The sequence below is a fragment of the Marmota marmota genome, unplaced genomic scaffold (genome assembly GCF_001458135.2).
Source record: "Marmota marmota marmota unplaced genomic scaffold, marMar, whole genome shotgun sequence".
In the NCBI taxonomy this organism is placed as follows: domain Eukaryota; kingdom Metazoa; phylum Chordata; class Mammalia; order Rodentia; family Sciuridae; genus Marmota; species Marmota marmota.
The window spans coordinates 289080-310769 of NW_025999949.1; the positions used below are offsets into that span (position 1 = coordinate 289080).

Sequence of the window (21690 nt, forward strand, 5' to 3'; positions counted from 1 at the left end):
TGTGCAACCGCACCTGGCAGAAATTCATCCATTTTACATAGCTTCTTTTCTGTACCAGTATGACTTAGTTCTAATACATATTTTTTTTGCTTCATGATTTGCCTACCATTCACTCACTCAGTGATTCAACAGATAGAACTGTTCTGAGTACCTATTGTGTGCAAGGCTTTATGCTGGGTGCCAAGGGTCCTGCGGGGTCAATGCCAAGGCAACCTCTGGTCACTACCTGTCATGTTAGGATTTGGTATCTTCACAGCCACAGGTACTGTGGGTTGAGGAATAGTCTTTTGGGGAAATTTTTGCCTAGTATCAGAGAACTCAGAAAACCATCTGGGATTGATGGCCTCTGTAAGGGTATATATTTGACAACTGATCTATTTTTTTTAAAAAACCATCAGTCTATTTGACTTTTCTATTTCTTTTTGGGTCTCTTTTGGTAACTGGCATTTTCCTTAAAAAATTGTCTCATTTATCTGCATTTTCAAATCTATTGGCATAAATCGCAGTCCATAACACAGCTATATGTTTTACTGTTTTTTTTTTTTTTCTTTTACTGGGGATTGAACAACCCAGGTTGCTCTACAAGTGAGCTACACACCCAGCTCTTTTTATTTTTTGCTTTGAGGGAGGCTGTTGCTTAGGCCCTTGATAAGGTGCTGAGGCTGTCCTTGAACTTGCAATCTTCCTGCCTCAGCTTCCCAAGTTGCGGGATTACTGGTGTGTGCCATTGCACCCAGCTAAGCTGTATCTTATAGGTAATATGGCATTCTTTAACAAAAAGTGCCCAGTGTTTTGTTCCCATACATCACAAAACTCTTAGCCAAAAAATCTGAAGAAATGCTAAATCCTAGAGGATGGTGGGGGCGGGGGGGAGCAGGTGTTGGGGTAGGGGAAGTCTCTATGGATTCAAGGATTTCCTGGATAATTCCTGGATTTATTAAAGATGGTAGTTTTCAAAGCGCCTGTTGCTTATCTTATCTCTCTCATCCTCATGAAGTCCTTGAGAGGTAGATTTTATAATGATCTCTATTTTATAGATAAGAAAAATCTGATCAGGGATGTTGATTTACCTGACATATAAATGATACCAGAAGTCACTCCTAGATCAGATCACATCATTTTAATGAGAGATTCTTAACCTGAGACCCACAGATCCTCCGAGAGCCCTTGGTAGACTTCAGTGGGTTCATATTTAGATGGAGAAAAATTATATAATTTTCACTAACCTGTAAATGCACTTCAGTATTCCGTCTATTAGATTGTAGGTAACAAGCTTCAGGGGTATTAGCATTGAGTCACCAGTAAAGATCACACGTTTGCAAGGCATATTATAGTTACCAGAGATAATGCAGAACTTCAAAATTATGCTTAGTTAGTAGACTTACCTCTTTTCTTTCTATCTTTCTTTCTTTCTTTTTTTTTTTTTTTTTGATACTGGGGATTAAACTCAGAGGTGCTTTACCACTGAGCTACTTCCATATGACTTTTTATTGTTTTTTAAAAAAAATATTTAATTTTTAGTTGTAATTGGACACAATACCTGTATCTTACTTATTTATTTTTTATGTGGTGCTGAGAATGGAACCCAGGGCCTCGCACATAGAGGCGAGTGCTCTACTACTGAGCCACAACCCCAGCCCTTTATTGTTATTTTTTATTTTCAGAAAAGTTCTCACTAAATTGATGAGGGCCTTGCTCAGTTGCCCAGGCTGGCCTTAAACTTGGTGAACCTCCTGCCTCAGACTCCTGAGTTGCTGGAATTATAGATGTGGGTCATCATGCCCAGCTTAGATGACATAGCTCTTGATCATATTATGTTATTTTAAAAAGTACATATATTACTATATCTCAAATTTGCTTATTTCAGTATCTTGGTTACTGTAGCTTAAATAATTGGCCTCCTTTCTAATCCTGTGCATTTATTTACTTATTTGCTCATTTATTGTGTTAGAATATGCATAACATAAAATTGATCGTTTTAACATTTAGAAGTATGTGTCTGATGATGTTAAGTACATCTACAGTGTTATACAACTATCGTCCCTATTTTCCAGAACTTTTTCATCATCCCAAACTGAAACTTCATACCTATTAAGCAGTGGCTCCTCATTTTCCCCACCCTTTCCCCCGGTTACTTGTATTCTATTTTCTGTCTCTATGAATTTACCTTTTTGAATACCTCTTATAAATGGAATTGTATAACATTTGTCTTTAATGTCTAGCTCTTTTCATTTAGCATAATGTTTTCAGGGTTCATCCATATTGTAGCATGTACAATAATTTCATTCTTTCTATGGCTGAATAATATTTTATCATATATATATATATATATATATATATATATATATATATATATATTTCACATTTTGTTCATCCATTCATCTAATCTGGGGACATTGAGTTGCTTTCAGTGTCCAGCTGTCACGTAATGCTGCTATGAAAATGGCATACAAGTGTCTGTTTGAGTCCCTGCTTTCAATTCCTTTGGATATATACCAAGGTGAAGAACTTCTAGGAAATGTGGCAATTCTATGTTTAACTTTTTGAGGAGCAACCAAACTTTTGTATAGTGGCTGTACTATTTTACATTCTTTTTTTGGGGGGTGGGTACTGGGGATTGAACTTAGGGGCACTCAACCACTGAGCCACATCCCCAACCCTATTTTGTATTTTATTTGGAGACAGGGTCTCACTGAGTTGCTTAGCACCTCGCCATTGATAAGACTTGTTTTGAACTCGAGATCCTCCTGCTTCAGTCTCCTGAGCTGCTGAGGTTACAGGCATGGGTACCTGGCTCCATTTTACATTCTTTTTTTTTTTTTTTTTGTTACTGGGCATTGAACCCAGGACGCTTAACCACTGAGCCACATCTCCAGCCCTTTTAGAGACAGGATCTTACTGAGTTGCTTAGGGCCTTGCTAAATTGCTGAGGCTGGCTCTGAACTCATAATCCTCCTGTCTCAGCCTCCCAAGCCGCTGGGATTACAGGTGTGTGCCACCATGCCCAGATATGGCTAATTTTTGACAAACTTGAATTCTGGCTCTCTGCTGTGTGACCATGTGTATATAGCTTAACCACTCCGAACCCCCCATCATTTCATTTGTAAAATGGGGATGATAATGGTACCTGCCTCCCAGAGTGGTGATGAAGATGCAATGAGATAATGCATATAAAGGGTCTGGCACAGAGACAGCATCACCACATGCTATTGCTGTTATTAAAAACAAAACTAAAACATTTGGTAAGTTGCAAAGTAATGTTAATGAATCTCTACTGTGAAATCATTAAGACTAGGAATTAAGTCATTTCATGTTTGAATCAAAGCATGTGGCATAGTAGCCTCTCAGTAAATGTGCACTGATTGATTGAAGGAATGAGGAGGTGGCACGTATTGTTAATACTAGTACTTTTCAAATTTAAGTATCTATTTGAGTATGTACAGACTTAAATATAAAATAGCATGGTTTTTCCCCCCAATTTTAAATAAAATACCAGTCTTCAAATCAATTCTTTGTGGAATTGATTGCATGAGCCATTCACTTTGTTTCCAAGTTTGATGTTTTGGATCCACATCTAAGTGAGATGGGGCCATATCTGTCCTTCTGTGTGGTCCTTGTTTTGCTTAGCATGCCATGGAGCTGAGCTTTAGGTCAAGTGAAGGGGGAGGCTTCACTGAGGTGGCCTTTCTCCACACACCTGAAGATGGTGAGGGGCCAAGTTTCTGGAAGCAGGTTCCAGGCTGGGGGACAGCAGGCGGGAGCAGGACTGAAGGATTAGTCCAGTAGAGAGGTCTCTGTGGCTCTTGCAGTGAGTGAGCGACCATGGTAGGAGATTAGGAGAGCAGAACAAGAGGACTGTGTAGGGGCCACCATAACAACTGAATTTTTTTGAGAGAGATGGGAGTCGTTGGAGATTTATGCAAAGGCATGACATGATTTCTTGGGATCAGTCTGTAGAGGACAAAGGCAAACACTGGTTAGCAGGTGGATGCTGTTACCAGGTGAGGGATGATGGTGGAGTCAAGTAATCTCTGGAGTGTGAGGAAGAATGTTGCCCCTTGGTACTTGAACAGTACTAGGTTGCTTGGAATTTATGGATACAGCCTGCAGAGTATTCTAGTTACACCTGGGGAACATGAACCTGTATAAAGTTCTGCAAGTTGTGCTCTGCATAGCTGTGTGTGTGTACATTTCTTGTCTCCTGTAGACTCTCATGAATTCTAGAGTCAGCTGCCTGGATTCAAATCCTGGCTCCACCACTTACTGTGTGACCTTAGGCAAAGGCCCTAACTTCTCAGAGCTTCAGTTTCCCACCTGTGAAATGGGGACACGAGCTTGTGATGAGGAATAATGAGTTAGTTCATGTACAGCATTTAGCATTCAGGTGTTATATATATATCCATTGCTTGATAAATATTCACTATCATTATAAATATGAATATGACCATTTGTAAAGATCGAGAAACATTTCTATTTAACTTATTTAGAATCATACATACCAAGTTAAAAAAGAACCATGACACATTTAATCCAACTCTCTAATTTTATCGGAGAATGAAAACCAGAGATTAAAAAAAATGATATAGCCAAAAAAAAATTGTGACCAATGTCACCTAGCTGGTAGCAGGGTGAGGATCAGAATGCGTGTCTCTGACTCCCATTCTGGAAATGACTCTTCCAAACGTTGCTGCCATAGGACTCTTAATGCATGTTATACTTTACATGAGGTATCCCCTAAAAGCTCACATGTGAGACAATGCAAGAAGGTTCAGAGGAAAAATATTGGGTTGTGATAGTCTTAATCCAATCAGTGAATTAATCCCCTGAGATGAGTTAACTGAGAGGTAACTGAAGTGGTAGGGTGTGGCTGGAGGAGGTGGGGATCCGGGGATATGTACCCCATATCGGGGTACCTATTTGTATTTGACAAGTGAAGAACTCTCTCTCTGTTTCCTGATCATCATGTGAGCTGCTTCCCTCTACCATACTCTTCCACCATGATGGAGCTGAGACCTCCCAGCCCTTAAATAAACTTTTCCTCCTCCACAGTTGTTCTGATCGGGTCCTTAAGTTACAGTAGTGAAAAAGCCGACTAAAACAATGCAATACCATGCGGGAATAATAACAATAATGAATGATTATTTAACTCCTATTTTGTTCCAGGCACCATTCTAAGTACTCTACAGATATTCTCTCATTTAATCCTCATTTATGTCTCTTTTAATCCTCATAATTACACCTTACGAGGCAGGTGTAATTATTGTCCCTAGCTTGCAGAAGAGGAAACTGAAGGCTAGAGAAGAACAAGTGACTTACTTGCCCAGGGCAGAGAATGTGTGGCCTAGGGAACATGAGGCAGGCTGGGAGTTGGGAGCTGGACCACCCATAACCCAGTATGACCTGCCTTCTCTATTTGTACCACAGGGAAACTGAATCTAGTCTTTAAAGTCCCTTTTCAACTTTAAAACTTGCAAATCCAAAGGGCTTTACTTTTCCTGAGTTTGAAGAAATACCATTTCAGCTCATTAACTTGCTATCTTATTAACTAATCTTTAACTTAATGATCAGTTGCAAGAAAGGCTTTTTTGTGGAACAGCCTAGAAACCAAGGTCGCCGGGGCTGTGGGGATTCCTGAAATGTTGTTCCTGGCTTCCATGGCAACCCTAGCACCGGGCGGCAAGCTCAATGCAACTACGGCAGCTGGAGCAGAGCATTTGCTCAAGCACCAAGTGATGAGGGAACAAATTGCTGGCTCAGTCTGTCTCCTTTTGTATGATCTACTGTCCCAGTGTGTTTAGGGAGTCAAAACCAAAGCCAAGTTAAGCAAGGATGGAGGCAATGAAGCATTGTATCAAAGTGGAGAGAGGACAAGTTTCAAATAAATTGGGGTTTGAGTACAAGCTAGGCACCCAGGGGAGTCACTGTAGAGAATGGGGTGGGCATAGGTAGGCTTGCAGAGGATTTAGGGGATCAGAGGAAGGTTGACCTTGCTTTCACAAGGCTTGGGGGGATGAGGTGAGATTCATGGAGAGGACTGAGCATGCCCAGTTGTGTTTTTCTGCTCCTGTTTGTCAGATAGACTCACCCTGGCCTGAGATAATAAAGAGCAGAAGTTCCGCTCCTGAAGACGAAGGAGTTTTCTTTAAATTCTCTCTAGTGCTTTTGCTAGTAGTTTGTACCTAGCGAGATGTTAGTTTATACCTGACACTAGACTCAGGACTTGGATGGGAGGGCATGCCAGGGTAGTGTGGTAGCAGCAGGCAGGCCTGGAGATGGCCAGTTATGGACAAGACTGGAGTCGAGGCTGAGTCAGGAGCCATAGGAATCTGCTCCAAAGGAGGCTGATTTTTAAAAAATATTTCTTAGTTGTCAATGGATCTTTTATTTAATTTATTTATATGTAGTGCTGAGTATCGAACCCAGGGCTCCACACATGCCAGGCAAGTGCTCTACCACTGAACCATAACTCCAGCCCGAGGAGGCTGATTTTTTTTTTATTTATCTATCTATCTATTTATTTATTTATTTTTTCCAGAGTAGAAATTAGAAGTTTATTAAAGGACAGCAGAAAAGTCTTCTCCCGGAGGAAGAAGGGGACCCAAGAGGTGGAATCCGTGGAAGTGCGGTTGTTTCCCCTTTTTATAGTTCTTTCAGTGATGGAATGTAGGTGGGAAGGCCCAGGGGGTGGGACACAGGTGGGTCAAAGAAGTAATCTGGGCAGGAAGGACTTCATTAACACTTCTTTGGGATGGGCTATCTTCAAATCTGCTGGGGCTAGGAGGCTGATTTTAAACCCTTCACAGCTCCCCATTGGCTCCTTAATGAAGTCTAAGCTTACATAGGAGGCACCTGCAGCCTCCTGCCCTAGCCCTGTCATCCCCATCTTGTCCCTTAGGATCCAGTGTTCTACACTTGTTGTAGCCACCTGTGTCCATGTGTGTCCCACTCTGGTCTGGACTATGGGCCTAAAATCCCCACTAAAGACTCTATCTGGAGGCAGGGACTGTGGCTCAGTGATAGAGTGCTTGCTTAGCACGTATGATGCCCTGGGTTTAATCCTCAGCACCACATAAAAATAAATAATTAAAATAAAGGTATTGTGTCCAAGTACAACTAAAAAATAAATATTAAAAAAATATCTGGCCAATGCCCGCTCATTCTATCATAATAAAATGTTGCAATATAATACTCTTGCCTTGCTCAGGAGCCTCCCCCATGCCTCAGACTTCCTTGGGGTTGGTGCACAGCTCTGAATCCTGGTTGTTCACACCTTTTATGAGTCTGACAGTCCCGTCTTCTCTACCAGGCAGTAGACTTCTCCCTGTGTGAGACTGGTTCTCATACTATTCCTAGAACCTGGCGCAAAGAGGGGGGATTCTGTACTGTTTGTGCAATGCAACCAAGTGGCAATGATGAGAGAAACGTCTCCGAAGACATACTTTGCCTCTGCTGGTACGGGGGTGTGGAACATTCTGCCCTTCTGTATAACCCACCTCTGTGCACACCTGACCCGCTTCTTGCAGGGAAAGGACACCAAGACTGCAGTGAGGTGGGATGTCCCCCCACCCCCTTCCTGGCTGTCACCTCTCAGCCCCACATTGCTGTTCACAGGCCTCTCTGCTCTGCTTCTGGCTGCCATTCGCTGAACTTTCAGAAAGCAGATGAGGCAATTGCTCAATTTATTGAGTCAAAACACTCCTGTGGGTTAAATGCCAGTTTGCTTTTGAAAATCCGCCTATTCTGGTTTTTACTTTGCAGACAGCAGAAGGAAGTCCCCTCATTGTTTCCTAGTGCCTTCTGTACCATCTCTTTTTAGGGGATGGCGTTTGTGCATGCATGTGTATTGCAATTTAAATATATGTCATTTTTCAATTTGAGAAAGGAAAAGAGATGGGGAAGGGGTTTGGTTAGAGAATACTAAACTTTCTGGTATGTATTCAGCTAGCTCATTTAAAAATTTTTTTGAAGATTCTAAAACCACTGGCTATTTCAGAGCTCATTTATACTTCCCTTTAATCGATTCAGAGAAAGCCTATTTGTGTAGCAAACTCAGAGAGAGGATGCAAGGGGCATTTTTAGGCTTGAGCAAACTGCTTTACCTTGTGAGGAAATTCAATTCATTGGAAACTGTTTTCTCCAGGGCTAAACTGGGGCAGTCTTCTCTTTGGCTCTTTTGTAAAGAAAATTCTCCAGGATTCTGGAAACCACAGTTGTTGAGCCTCATAGGATGCCTCTCTTCTTTCAGCTCATGTAACAGTTACTAGAGAAGACTGGTGTGATGTGGCATGTTTTTCTTTTATTTTTTTTTTCCTTTTCCATTTTGCTGGCTTATTGGTGCACACTCCCTGAGGGCCTTGGAGGGAATTTATGACAGTCAGGAGGGACAACTGAAATTTGAGCTGGTGTCAACCCTGGATCTCTCAGGGCCCCTCTGGCCCATGTCTTTGCTTTATGGAGCTTCATTGCTACTCAAAGAATGTGGGCCCATTTTGAGGACCTTTATAAAACAATAACAAAAATCATCCATGACTTTGCTAAGTGTATTTTTGCCTAGAAACTTCCTATGCATATCTCCATGACCAAGAAAGTCTATCCGGTGGTATCTCTCCAGACAAGCTCATCTCTCTGCATGAGCTCTGTCTCTCCATCTATCTTCGACAAGCTCACACATTCAATGCATGCAAGTTCAAGTGCACCCAGAGCAAACTTGGCAATTCTGAAATCTCAACTTTTGTCTGTGAACTTGGATTCCACTTGTAGGTGTCAGAAAGCACTTAATAAAGGTTGACATTCAGACCACTTCTGAGGTGTTCTTGAGGGAAGCACATGGGCTGTGGTACCTTAAATGCCATTTACAGCTGCTTACACAGCTCATGGGACAAAGGGTCTGTGACAGAGAACACCCTGAGCACAGAGAAGAAAACTGGAGTGTCTGGCAGAACAGGGAGCTTGGCTATCACAGCTTCCATTTCCCCAGCCATCTTCCTCCTTTTCTTTCCTCCAGTCAGCCTTGGAAGCAGAGTGTATGTGAGGATGACCTTGAAAATCACCTCCTTCTGGCTGTATAGTACTACTTTTGTCCTCAGCATTTGGCTAAGAGTAGAGTGTGTTTGCTGGGTATCTATGTTGGGTCATGCGCTCTCAGAATACTCTCTCTAGTGACTCTTCTTTGTGATGTAGGGTTAGACTGTTCTCATTAAGCATATATTATGTATATTGAATAATGATTCATCTCACCCTACCTTCCTCTGCAATCACCTGTGTACTTGTCTCAGTGACTCCCTGGACTGTGAGCCTCCTGAGGACAAGGGTTGTGTCTTTTAAATGTCAACACCCCCACATCACCAAGCATTGTATTCTGTCCGTAGCACCTTCAAGTCCCTATTTTCTGTGTGCCAGGCTTCTATGAAACAAAGATGAATTAGGCCTAGTTGGGACCTCATCTGGTTTGGTGGGGCTTGTAGGCAGTGAATACCATCAGCATTTGTGGGATGACATAACTGTGCAGTAAGTCACTAACCATGTTTACTGTCCTCACTACCAAGTGATTATTAGCAGACACTTTGGGACTCCTGAAGGTGCCACAGGTGAATCTCTGGGGCCTGAAGCCCAGTGATAACTCTGGAGGCACTGGCCTGGGGCAGAGGGTGAAGGGGGGACATTTGTCCTTAGGAGAGTGTGTCTTGAGGTGCACTTTATCTTCTGGATCTCATTCCAGTCCTAGATGCCAATAAATATGTTATCTGGAAATTGAGAAGATAAGAAGGCTCTTCTGTCCAACATTGTTCTATTGAAAAGAAATTCTTCTAGCTAGGTCACCTACTGCAGAGCAAAGGCTAAAAATGGAGGTATTAGAGTGAGACTGACTTGGGTTTTAAGTTCCTTTCCCATTATTTTCCATCAGCCTCATGACCATGGACTTGCTATTTAACCTAAGCCTCAGATTTCTCATCTGTTATTGCAAGGTAATAATGGTGCCTGATTTCTTTTTTGCCTGAACCTCACTGGATACCAGACATATCTTTCATGTACATGATCCAACCATGGAACAGAATGTTCACATTGGGAGATATGAGAAATTCCAGGTTTTGGGTCATCATATTTCTGAGCCCATTCCTGGTTATGAGGAGAGGTTGCTGATACACAGGAATGGGGCACCCTGCCACTGTCTTCTCTTTTAGACTCTTGGCAGGTGGTCTTTCGGGTTCATGTGTCCGTAGGGACAGAGTTCTCAGATTTCTTATGCCTAAGAAATACCTAGAGAAATTACCAATGCAGACTTCTGGGCCTCAACCCCAGGGATTCCGATTCACTGGGTCTAGGGTACTGGCCAGGATTCTACATTTTTACGTAAGTACACCAAGTGTTTCTGGTGCATTAAGCTATTGAAGATCCCTGGCATAGTCTATTATTGTTATTGATTGAACCTCCAGTGATCCACTTTCTCAGTCTATCTCAGCTCATGGAGGGCTAGCTGCAACTTCCCTCTTCCCTGCCTCCCTCTCTCTCACACCAACATGTACACACCAAAGGGAATAAGCAAAGACCCAGATTAGGGTCTCTAGGTGCCTGGTACTATGCTGGGTGTTAGGGATTCGTAGAAGACATGGCATGTAGCTAGGTAACTCCATGCATGAGATACTGGGTGAGATGCTCAGCAGAGGAGGGCAGCAGGTACAGAGGGCTCAGAGGAGGGTCATTTAAGTCAGTGGAAGTTCATTGGGAAAGATCTTTAAGATAGGTCAACACAGTCTTTAAGTCTTAAACTGATGAGGCAGCTGAGGGCATCCTGAGCAGAGAGGATGGAGTACAGGGAGCCACAGATAGGCAGTTGGGCATTGTGGGGTAGGAGGTAGAGGGCAGTTGAGGGTGGATTAGTCAAGGAGGCTAATGAGTTCCTGAGTTCATCCTCCCCTGAACATCAGAGACCTTGCTGATAGAGGCTTTGATGAAACAGTTTCCTGAGCCTTATTTGTCCTGGGAACTTACAGCTACCAGATTCAGTCTAATGATACTCAACAAAATAGTCATTGACAGGGAAGTTCTGATATGAAGGTAGGAAGACTAAGGCCTGTTTTGTCAAGAGAGTCTTTTTCTCCTGGGCCAGGAGGGCCATTGATGAGATGGTTGGGGCACTGAGATTGGGAGGGGTCTAACGACATGATGGAAAATGTTATCTGGATGTCACTGGTTTCTTTCCATGACCCCTCCAGTCTGTGGGTGGTGGGACTCCTGTGGATAAACTTTGATTCTAAAGCCTGTATTGGTTGAAGTGTTCTGCCAGTGCTGGGACTAGGGGTGTGAGGAGCTACGTTCAGGCTTGGATTGGCCATCCTGGCTCCTGATTTTATCTTGTGTCTAGCTGCCAATCCAGATGTCTCCCTTCCTGAGGTTCATACAGTTGATTTTTGAGCCCTGCTTGCAATGCCTGCCATTTACACCAATTAGATTTCATCTTGTTAGTTTTGACTCATTATTCCAGCCCTCAGAAATGCCTTCTGGTTCTGATTCTATTATTCGGTCTATTAACGATTCCTCCCAGCATTGTATGTAGAGGGTAATACAAGTGCCTATTCTAGAATTTGGAAAAATGTTTGGAAAGTGTTACTGAGTAGGAAATGGATTTGCTAATAAGTCCAAAATATGTCCTAGACCCATTAAGTAGTTCAGGGTGTCTCCCTAATATAATATAACCAAGTTTTCAGGATATTCCCCAGTGGTTCTTTTGGAAGATGTGAACAGAGCATGAGCTGATTCAAAGCAAGCCACAGCTCATCAACTCATTGTACAGTGTCCGGTGTGATGTAACGCAGCAGCTGGTGACTGACTAATGAGGGAATTGGAGAGGGAAGAATTGATTATGAGCTTTCCAGGCCTGGCCAAAGTCCATGGCACCCTAATCAGGTCCCCTAAATACAGGGGAAGTGCAGCTCAGGTGGTACCAGGGACCAAAAAAATCAAAGAAAAAAAAATCCAAATTATCTCTGAAATCTCCTTTAAATCGTTTATAAGCCCTGACAGCTAGTTACAGTCTGAAGGTGCATGGCGACAGAACCACATGGTGGGGTGGGGTGTGGGGGATGGCAGCAGAGTCCATATCCCAGGCCTCTGTGGATACATGCTCATAGCACAACGGTGGGTAGGGTCACAGTGCTGTGTTACGTGGTGGTCTTTGCTCTCAGCCTGTCTGTCTCTCCACCTATCTTTGACAAGCCCACACAGTTCAATGCATGCAAGTTAAATGCTCATAAGGTACAAATTTCCCTTATTTAGATTCTTATAATGGAGGATCCATACCACTTTCACAGTCCAAGGAGAACATTCCTTGCAATGTTTGTTTCTCTTGCTCTGATCCTGTGCCCACCTAGCAGTCCTCTGTCATAAATGTGGCTTTTTCTGGAATCTCATGTGCTGACTGTTGACATGGCCAGTCTTATCTGCCTGCCCTTCTTATATCACATTGAAGGAGTAAGTTAGCACTTAGATAATATCTCAGATGTATGATTAGCTAATTTACCTGTATTTGGTTTCTTAGAAATGGATAAAATTGAGTACTTTAATCTTTGTTGTAGAGTATCAGATTCTAAAACAAGGTTGGCAAAATATAAATAAGAATGAAATGATGGCTTTTGCTGGTAAATGTAAGGAACTGGAGACTATCATACTAAGTGAAATAAGCCGGGGTCCAAAAACCAAAGGCTGAATGTTTTCTCTGATATGTGGTGATATACTAACACACAATAAGGGGGTGGCGGGGAGGGAAGACTAGAAGTTCATTAGATTAGACAAAGGGGAATGAAGGGAAGGGAGAGGGATGGGAATGGGAAAGACAGTAGAATGAATGGGACATAACTTTCCTATATTCATAAATAAATATATGACCAGTGAAACTCCACATCATGTACAACCACAAGAATGGGAAGTTATACTCCATGTATGTATAACATGTCAAAGTACATTCTACTGTCATGTATATCTAAAAAGAAGAAGAAGAACAACAACAACAACAAAAGGTTGGCAAAATGATTCCATCTCATGTGCCAACTCTGATAGATTGTAGGTACCTGGTGTGTGGTATTGAAAGGATCCTCAGGCTGAGCCCAGGCTGAGTGGGAGAGACCAGAATTGAGTAATCCTGTTTGCTAGGGGCAAAAGTCAACGACCGAAAGGGGCCTCACTAAGCTTGTCCTATCACCCAAGTACCTGTACCATGAACTAGCCATTCTCTCTCCCTCTCTCTCTTTTTTTCACTCTCTCTTCTCTCCTCTCTCTCCATCTTTCCCTGGGGACCTCTTTCCAGACTGGCTTGAAATATTTAAGTTTACCAACAACAGCACACTGAATCTCCTACAGCCAGTGCGGGAGGTGGAATCAGGATCCTTTTGCTTTTGGTGTGGGCTGGTGGCAAAAAGACCACACGGACATATAAGTAATTTTTTCACAAAGCAGAGGAGAGATGGCTCTGCCACCTTAAGGGTCCTGCTATCATGCTGGAAGGCAAGAGAGCGAGAGACAGCGGCACCCAGAATCCCTTTATTTATAGGGAAATTAACAAAGAATTTTCGATAGAAGGTTCTTCACCAAATAAGGCAGGGGGTGGGCTGGTGTAGCCCCAGTGGGTAACGCCCAGGTGCAGAGCCATGAGAAAGCAGCCTTCTTTGCCCAGCGAAGGTGGAGGTCACCTGATCGTGCAGCCCACAGCGTGCAATGCCAGACCAACGCCCCCTTGACTCAAGGCTGAGAGAGCATGCTTAACATAGCTCATGGGTGGCCCCCCACTACATTGTGCTGACCTGTCTAGTCGGCCTGCTTCATTGTGTCCTGTTATTGTCTGTGTGACTGCCTGTCACAGTTGAGTCTTTTGCCTCACTGTATCCCTACAGCCTGATACACAGTAGGTGCTCCTTAAGTGTTTGTTGAGTGACAGGCTTTATTGTGCTTTGATATGGAATCTACATTTCTGTCCCACCAGTCAGTTGTGTGCCTTGCTGAGATCCAAACTATAGATGTCCCTGGATTTTCCTTCCCTGTTCCATCCAGGAATAACAATTTTTGCATGTCCCCCCACCCCCAGCTTCTTAAACTCCTGCTGATTTGTAATGCACTCTCTTTTATCATAAAGCAGCTTTAACTTTTCTCTCCAGTGTCCCTTTGAAACTCTAATGAGGTAGTTTTTTCTCTGTTCCTTTATGAAATTTTAATCATGTTTTTAATCAAGTTACACAGGGTATCTGGTCAATCTTAAGTAATTAAAAGATCCCTCTGGTTATTCCTAGTTACAAGAACATTTGCAGTTCTTGGCTCACCACCACTACTGCAGCTGACTCTTGTCTTCCTTGCTGGTGATATCAATATCCATATGAATCATCCTGCAATATCTTTGATATTCTTTTCTCCAAATCTGTACTCCCCACCTGATCTCAGCTATTTACTTCTCTTATCTTGACCTTGTGATCACAGTAACTGCAATCTCTTCCTGATCTCAATTTGAACCTCCTATCTTTCCAGCCCACCTCTTCTATCAACTCCTATAATTCTATGACCTTATCTGGACTTTAGATCCATTCATCCTGCTATCTTTCCACCTCCCTTTGCCCCATTGTTTCCTCTAATCCCTACTTCTCCAGCTTTTTTAAAAAACATTTTTAAGTCATAGACAGACACATACTTTTATTTAATTAATTTATTTTTTTGTGGTGCTGAGGATTGAACCTGATACCTCACACATGCTAGGCAAGTGCTCTACCACTGAGCCACAACCCCAGCCCCTCCCCATCTATGATACCATGGGAAACCACTGTAGTCACTCTGTGCTATGTGCAGCACCAACTGCATAGTCATAGCTGTAGCCCTGCTCTTACCTAGCCTTGGGGAGTTGGGATTACTACCAACCCTTCTGGCTCATCTTGATAACATGGTTAAATCCAACTTTTTGCCTGCTGTTCCTTCACCCACCCATCCAGTCCTAAATGGGTAGCTAATTGTCTCTGCAACAAAACCCAATGCACATGTCTCACTTGAATTCCTGATCATCACCTTCAAGAAGGCCATTAATGCTGCCTGGAAACCCCACTCTAGTTTCCTAATCCACTCACTCTACCACTGTTCCAGACGCTGTTGGTTTTTTCACTTGTATCATTAAATTTTTCACGGTTCTCTTGGTGAGCGCCCACAAACCATCTGCTGGTAGAAACTCGCTAGGAACTGATATGAAGCATCATATTTTCTGAGGCCCATTTCCCTGGGCACTGCCTACTGTCCAGTCTATATTCCTCCAATTCCCCACAATCTCTCAAAGATCGGTGACCTCTGTCTTTCCATCACGTCTGTCCCATCTTTCAATCTCCTATAGGAACCTGCACCTACTGGACTTTGAATAAGCTGTTGTGAAGTGAGTGAGGATGTGAACAGCTACCAGCCTGACTTACGCAGCTGCTGGTATTCAGGGAGGCAAGCATCTGTTTTCATCATTTTAAGTTAAAAAAAAAAAAAGGAAAGAAACACAAATAGGCATTTAGCAAGGGAAAAGCACTTGGTGGGAAGGAGGCAAGTTTGGGCTCCCTCTCTCAGGCCCTGATTTCAGGGAAGGAAAGAACTGACCCCAGAGAACCAATGCAGTCCTGCTGTATCTTGAGGATTCTGGAAATGGAAAGTCTAAATAAAATCTGCCAGGTGCAGTGGTGCATGCCTGTAATCCCAACTCCACAAGGCTAGGTAAGAGCAGGGCTACAGCTATGACTCTGCACTTGGTGCTGCACATAGCACCTGCCCAAGGAGATGAGGAGAACTGAAAGCTGAGACCTGAGCCCCACAGACTGAGTCCACCCTGAAATCCTGGAAATGTACATTTCTAATTTTCATGAAGGTGCCCATGGTCTAGCACTGGCCCTGGGCTTGGAGCCATGGATGACATATCCACAGGTCCCAGGAAGAAGGGGAAGGGCTGGGCATTTCTAGGACCCAGGATAGTCCCTCTCAAGAAGCCACACCTGCCCAGCCTTCATGTCTGAACTTACTACTGGGATAATATGGCCCAATGATTTTCACTTGCTGAGGAACCAGGACCCAGTATAGACCTGCCTAAAAGGAGGATACTAATTAAAGGCTCCTTTGAAAGGAAGAAGGTACACAGAGGTTCAGCCCCCTGAGAACTCTTTTCTTCTGGAGATCTTAGAAGCAGGAAGTTCTCCCCCAACTGGGATTTTTATTACAAATTTTAGTCATGGTATCAATATTCCACCAAGCATCACAATTGATTGGAAGGGAAGCCTGGAAAACCCACATGGAATTATGTGCTAAACTGGATTAGTTCCCATCAAACAAATGGGCAGTTTCCACAACGTCTGGACGGTTACAAAAAATATCACAAAGGTTCAAAATGTTGTTGGAGGTTTCAGTGCAAGTTTTTCCCAGATGGTTCTGGGTTGAGACCATCAAGTCCTGGCAGCCCAAGTGACCGAGTTTTCATCAAGAAAACTTTAGGTCCCTGGAGGGCTCAGAGCCACAGGTCAACTTGTCCCTGGAAGGGCTGATTCAGTGCTTCTCAAACTGGAGTATGCATCTCAAGTCCCTGGAGGACTTTTTAAAAGCTAAAATCAGTGGGCCACACCTCCTGAACTTCTGATTCAGTAGGTCTTGGATGGCAACTGAAAATTTGCACTTCTAACACAAATTATAGTGTGAAGTAGATGCTGTTGATCCAAGAACACATTCTGAAAGAGAGAGAGAGAGACCTTTGGAAAAAAAGAAGTTCTGAGAATTCTTGACCTCACTATCTCATTGTGAATTTCCCAGAGGCAGAAACTAGTCATTTATCTTTTTAGTCATGTGGTTGGAAGACAGTTACGTCTTCAATGTTTCTAGAATTAAATGGAATTCCATCCCTTCTACCTAAAGCCTTTTCCGGGTGATGGAAAAGGCTTTAGGTAGAAGGGATGGAGTCAGAGCAGTCAGTTCAAGGAAGCAATGACAATCATGAAGTCAAAAAGTTCTAAGTGTGGTCCTGCTAATGTGATTAGAGATTTTGGGTCTCAAATCTTTACCATTTTATGAGCATAACCATTTTAAAACTTTTGGTTCATGAAATCATAGGCTGATAAAATTTAAGAGCTGGAAGGGTCCAAATAGCCTAACTTATTCACTTTACTGAGGCTCAAAGAGGTACCTCTGCAAGTCCTCATGGCTTATTATAGTCAGATCTGGGACTTAGATAAGTGCCTTTTCCAGCACCTCATGGCAGGCGCCCCTGAACAATTCTCAATATAGTTAACATTATGATATGAGAATTCCATATGTTTGGGAACACTCTGAAATATTTTCTGTGAAGAGTCTTGCAGATTCTGCACAAGGAACTGTAGAAAGATGTTTGCCCCCAAATGGACTGTTCTAATCTCTGTATGTTCCTCTCATGCTAACCATTGGTTCTGATGAAGGACATCTCTATCTCCTTGGCCTGGGAGAACACATGATGATCTTCCTTTTGGGCCTTCATGACACGATTTCCAACAGCAGTTGGAAGATGGTTTATAGGCACATAATAAAATGTCATTCAGTCAGCTTGACTCTTTAAGTCCAGGCACTGGGCAAGGGATGTCTCTTACCTTCCAAAGAAGGGGTAATGGACCCAGCACAACTCACCTGAGCCTCAGTAAATGAGTTGGACTTTATTTGGACCCTTCCAGCTCTAAGACAATTAAAAAATTTTTTTAGTTGTATATGGACACAATAGCTTTATCTTATTCATTTGTTTTTATGTTGTGCTGAGGATTGAACCCAGTGCCTCACATGTGCTGTGCTAGGCAAGTGCTCTGCCACTGAGCTACAACCCCAGCCCTCTAAGACAATTTTAAGCAACATTTCTATCCCAGCAGGAGGACACTGTGCAACCTCAGAACGGTATCTTCCTCTTGGGACTGCAGCCTTGTCACCAATCAGCCTCCCCTGCTCTGGCTAAATGGCTGTGTGATAGCATAGTAAAAATACTTGGTGTCATCCGCCCAGGGAGTCAGAGCATGCTTGGAGTAGAAAGGGATGAGACTCTCTATGATGAGAGTAAAATAATTTCATTTGGAAAAGACTCCAAAATCCTAAGTGAAATAGCTGCAGAGTCCCAAGATCTCAGTACCGGTCCAGTTTCTGCCACTTCTATGCAAATAGTCTCTTGAGCATTTCCTTAACTTCTTTGACCTTTAGTCTCTTTCTCTGTAAAATGGAGAGAATAACAACTCCTAAGACTGAGAGAGACTCAACAAGAATACACTACTAGGTCATATTTATTGAGTATTTCATAGGTGTCAGAACTTGTTTGAAAGGCTTTATGTGTGTTGGCTTATTTATTGTTCACACCCACCTTTGCAGTGGGACTCAGTGAAAGTAGAGCGTAAGACAACTTGCCTAAGATCTCCTGCCTAGGAAACAGAGGAGCTTGGATCTAAATCATCTTATCTGGCTCTGCTAGTGTGAAGGGCTAAGGGGCCACATTCTTACCTACCAAGCCACACTGGATTGAAAGATTTTATTCTTTTCTCTTTCTCATTTTTTAATGCCGGGTATTGAAGGATTTTAGTACCAGGTATTGAGGAAGGATAGCCTGCATATGCAGCTACCACACATTGGCTCTTCACTCACATCATTTCTTGAGTTCTCACAAATACCCCATGGGTTTTAGTGACATCTCTCTATTTTTTTTTTCTTCTGAATTATGAAAGATGTTCAAACTCTCAGGGCCTCCATTTTTTTCATCTATCTGATGGACATGGTATGACCAGCTCTTTTCTCAACAGATTGTTCTGAAAATGAAACGAGGCCATTGTGACTGTCAGTGATCTGGAGGAAAAAAGATGTTAAAACATCCTACAAATGTCAGATTTTATATTGATTTTATTTCTGGATCCTCAAAGGCAAGGGGCCTCTGTTTTGAGAAACTCACCTTAGATTCTTCCAGTCCCTGGTGGATTTGTGGATGTGGCAGAGGTTGATTTCCTGCCAAGCTACTGGTGTTTGGGGGCGCCTCCTCTTTTAAAGTGGTTAGGATTGTGAGGTTGCAGTGACTGAGGTGTGTGTGTAGACACTCAGGGACGAGTCACAGCCTGGCAAGCTGGCCTGCACAGGATGACTTCATGGGCCTTTCCCGCTTCTCATTTTTATGACTGGCTCCACTGTTTCATTTTTGGCTTTCTCTCTGTTCCTTGCAGCTGTGGTGAATGAGATTTAGGGCAAGCATTTGAGATCCTTTTTCTAATTCCCTTTAAATCCCCATTTAGCTGCAAAGTCCGAGAAGGGGATAGAGAAAGTGGTGGCGAGGACTAGCCCCAGGTGAAGGTGATGTTGCTTTGTTTTCTGTTTCTATAAAAAAAATGCCTATGGCTGAATAACTTTATAAACGAAGGAGCTATATTTCGGCTCATTGTTCTGTGCCAAGGTCAAGGAGCTGCATCTAGTAATGACCTTCTTGTTGGCAGAATCCTGAGGCGATACAGGGCATCACATAGCAAAAAACAGGGAGCATATGTGTGGTTGTGTATCTTCTGGTCTCTCTCCCTCTTCTTATCAAGTCACCATAATTTTTTATTTTTTTAAGGAAAATTTATTTATTTATTTATGTTTTATACATTTATTTTTTTATTTTTATGTGGTGCTGAGGATCAAACCCAGGGCCTCACATGTGCTAGGCAAGCACTCTACCGGTGAGTCACAATCCCAGCCCCTATTTTTTTTTTTTTTAATATTTATTTTTTAGCTTTAGGTGGACACAATATCTTTATTTTACATTTATGTGGTGCTGAGGATCAAACCCAGTGCCTTGTGCATGCTAGGCAAGCGCTCTACCACTGAGCTACAACCCAAGCCCCAAGTCACCATTATTAGGGGCTTTACCCTAAGGACTATCACTCCACAATGCTCCAATTCCAAATTCAGAGTTGGATTAAGTTGCCACCTTTGTAATGCCTTGCAATTGAGATTAAACTTCAACACATAAATCTTTGGTGGAGACACTTAAACCAGGGTAAGCCGTAGCTCATGAGAAAATCCAACAGGAACGCCCAGCTCCACTCACTGAGGCAGGAGGCCTCATTCTATCCAATGCCATTCTTGTCCCAGAAACATGGAAGCATTGAATTTCATCTACAGACTCAAACCTTTCTTAGGAGCTCAAGGCATAGAATGGTAGAAATGGTAAGGGAGAAACTTCATATTTTCCTCTTTTCAATTTAATTGTGCCCTTTTTGGCATGTTGCTGGATTGGGTCCCTTCTCTGTTTCCACTACTGCCTTCCAGATTGAGGTCTGAGTCCCTTTTTCAACCAGATCTGTGCAATGATAGTGTGGATCATTCACCTTACAAACCACTGCCACACTCAAGTGACTCTGTTTGTTTGAGGCTGGGGATGCAACCCAGGGCCTCACATGGTAAGCACATGCTCTCCACTGAGCTGCATCCCCCAGCCCCTGACTCAGTTGACTTTCGTCATGTGAGCGCCCTACAGGAGATATACGCTAAGTACATGATGCCGAGGTGACCCATCACCCGTGGCCTCACCTACAGATTTCTGAATTCAAAGGTCTTTATGACTGTTTCAGCACAATGATGCATGCCTGTAATCCCTGTAGCTCAGGAGGCTGAGGCAGGGGGAGTGCAAGTTCAAAGCCAGCTTCAGCAACTTAGCAAGGCCCTAAACAACTTAGTGTTACCCTGTCTCAAAATAAAATATAAAAAAGGGATAGGGATGTAACTCACTAGTTAAGGGCTGCTGGGTTCAATCCCTGGTATCCCCCTGCCCCCCAAAAAGGTCTTTATAACTGGCCTCAGTTCCTGCCTGCAACTCCTAGTATTCCCTACCACCCAGGCTCATCACTTACTCTGTTATCCACCACGTTCATTCCAACTTGGGCTTCCCTTCATATGTCCCTTTACATGTGTTCCTTCTCTCCAGTCCAAGCACTGCTCCCACAACACAGCTCACATCTCATCTCCCAGCTCACTAATATCCCTATTCTCTTAATATCTTCTGTCAGGACCATGGTTTCATAATACTTACTCTTTCATTGTTCCATTAGTTAAGTCTTCCTAGGTAGACTGTTAGCTATTTGACAATGGACCCTGTCTTAACCTTCTTTTCTATTCTCTGAAGTGTTCTGCTAACTTCTATGCCATGCAGAAAATAATAAAATAAATGTGATCCTGATCAGATGTCTTCCTTCCCACCTAAAAACTACATTGGCTGCTGAGGGCCATTGCTAAGTAAGAATGACGCATGGCATGACCCAGGTCATTTGCAGTGTCATTGCATGTAAGGTGACCTTGCTCAAGGACCAGGGCGGATCCGGGTTTAGGGTGGATCGGGGTTTAGGGCGTTCCCGGTTTAGGACAATCCGGGTTTAGGGCGGTTCCAGGTTTAAGGTGTACCCTGCTGGGAATAGGGCTTATCCTGCTGCCTCAGGCGCGCCTGCTCGTTGAGTTCCCGTTGAGTTCTCGGGGGATTCAGAGAGTATTTGGGATTTTGCGCAGAACGTGATTTTGGCGGAGAACGTGGATTTCCCCAGAACGTGTGTAGAGTGCCGGTGTGAGTTCGGGAATAAAGAGTTGCTGTTTGAATCTACAAGGTGTGTGGTGGCTCATGATTTTGTGCCCAGCCAGACTGCGGCAATTGGCAACTTTCTAGAAACTAATATATTTACTTATTTTGTAAAA

At 43.1% G+C, this 21690-nt stretch overlaps 1 protein-coding gene across 4 annotated transcripts in view; it reads left to right on the plus strand.

Moving 5' to 3' along the window:
• Positions 1-21690, plus strand: part of Matn2 (matrilin 2) — a 137787-nt gene that overhangs the window by 25764 nt on the left and 90333 nt on the right. The window lies entirely within an intron of this gene.